Below are 2,514 nucleotides of genomic sequence, written 5' to 3'. Positions count from 1 at the left end.
CATAGGACAGGGTAAGCCATCCACATATACACTTGGGAATGGAAGCAGGATGGCCCTCCAAAGAGAACTTCATCAATTTGGGGAGCTAAGGATAAAATCTTCATGTAGAAAAAGGAATATATTTGATTATTTTAACAAAGGGACTCAGAATTGGGAATCTTTGCCAGTTCTTTTTTAATAATCTAGAAAAGAATAAACTTTAACTTAGGTTCTTGATATGAAAGATAAATCGGATGCATGTTTTCAAAGGCCCCTTCCAGTCAACCTTCCCCCCCCCCCATTTTCTATGATTTTAATTCAACATTATGCAATTCTTGATATCCTCTCATATAGATATAGTAGAGAACAGTGGAAGGCACATTGAGTTAGAAGAGTTGAGTTCAAATGAAACCTCTGATATTTTCTACTGATGTGCAACTGTTGGAAAACTACAGTATTCTCTCTGGGGGCTTAGTTTGCTTAGTTTCCTCATTTTTAAAATGAGTACTAGTTGACTTTTAATGTCTCTGAACTTTAAGATTTTTCTTTTAAGGCTCAGCTCAAGCAGCACCTCCTATAGAAAGCCTTTCCTCATTTTCCCAACAGCTAATGGTCCCTCTTCTTCCTCCCCTGCTTCTCTCTGTCTCTCTGTCTCTATTTCTCTCTGTCTCTGTCTCTCTTTAACTACCTTGTATTTATATCACATTTTGGACCTCTTTGAATATGAAGGACAACAATCTACTACTTATTGACATTCATTTTCTCTTTAATCTTTATGTATATATAAATGTCATTTATATTTATATATGCATTTATATAACACACAGTCACCCCTTCCCTTCACTCTTTTCCTTTGAAAATACAAGTTTCTTGAGAGTAGGGGTTATTTCCTTCTTTATATTTGCACCCCTATCATCCAGAACAGAGTAGACACTTAATAGAGCAGTGAGATGGTACAGTGGTGAGAGAACTGGGTCTGGAGTCAGGTAGACCCAAATTCAAATTTAGCCTCAGACACATAGTCACTGTGTAACCTTGAACAAAACACTTAACCCTGTTTGCCTCAGTATCCTCTTCTGTCAAATGAGCTGGAGAAGGAAATGGCAAACTGCTTTAATATCTTTGCCAAGAAAACCCCAAATGGAGCCACTGACAGACTGACCAACAAACAATAGACAATAAATGCTCATTGACTGATTTCTATTGGATTTCCTGAGAATTTTCCACTCATAATATAATAATTGTGCTGTACTCTGACCCTACTGTGAACAGTTGATGAGTTTGCTAATTGGGAGGGCAACAGAGAAAATATAGAAGCCCCAGGGTGCCATGGTAGCCCAGGAATGCATTCCCCCAAGTCCTGAGGTGACAGCTACAATGGGTGACAGTGACAATTGGCAGCCTGAGACTGACATTTTGCCACAGAATCATTCTAGTCCTTCCTGAAAAGGGTGAGGTAAGACTATATTACCTCCCCATCCTGCACATGGAGATAGATATGAAAGCGAGATTGGGGTGGGGAGTGGGGAGAGGAGGAACCACGTGACTTAGCTACCATGGCACAGAAAGCCAGGGCCTCAACTAAAATAGAACTCAATAGCTTCCGAGTCCCACACCCCTGCTCTTTAATTGGCAGATTTCTGAGGTGAATAGCTAATGCTCTGTCTTACTGTGTAATACTTTTTTTCTTTCTCAGAGTAAAATGTCAAGTATGTATCTTAAAAATGGGATTGAATTTTAAGGGATGATGTTAATAAGGATACATATTTGCAGACTCACATTAGAGATCTCTTTGTTTCCATCCTCCACTTGTGATCCTCCTACTTGACAGGTTATATGCAAATGAGATGGGTGCCAGCACTCATTATATCAAAACAAATCCTCCCCCTCCCCCAAATAAAGAAGGCAGCCTTTGGTCACTGGGGCAGCCAGTCAGATACCACTGGTGACAGGGTAATGAGAACCCCCCATTTGGAAACCATTTGCTGTTTCCTAATTGCTGACAGTGATTTCTTCACTCGACAGAGATGTCTTTTTATTCTCGTCTTTCCCTTTGTGTTCCTGACAGGTATATTCAGATGGGCCATCTGAGTCAGTCTCTGATTCCTGAGGTGCAGCTGCAGCTGGATTCAGCTACCATAGCAACAAGATGAGGAAACAGCATGAGGAGCTCACAGCCTAATTTGACAACCTCCTCTTCCCTCTCCTTCTGGCGTCACCACATTTCAGGAGATGTTTGTACATGTGTCTGTCCAGTGTAGTTAAGAGAAAAGACATCCAAGAGGAGAAGTACCCACGAGGCTTTGCCAGGAAGTATTGCTCCCCCCCACCCAAAATAATAACAACAACGTTAACAGGTTTTTTTTTTTTTTGGTCCTTCTAGTTGGCTATTAATAGGTATTGAATAGACATACGCTTGCATACACACAGATGTGCACTCTTAATGGAGTAATATTAAGTTATTTTGAGAACTAAAGATGAAAGCACAGAAACTCTTGGCATATGGTTAGGAAAAAGACCCAGGGTTCTAGTCTG

Source organism: Monodelphis domestica, chromosome 1, assembly GCF_027887165.1.
Source record: "Monodelphis domestica isolate mMonDom1 chromosome 1, mMonDom1.pri, whole genome shotgun sequence".
NCBI classification, from domain to species: Eukaryota; Metazoa; Chordata; class Mammalia; order Didelphimorphia; family Didelphidae; genus Monodelphis; species Monodelphis domestica.
Note: the sequence above shows the minus strand (reverse complement) of the source record.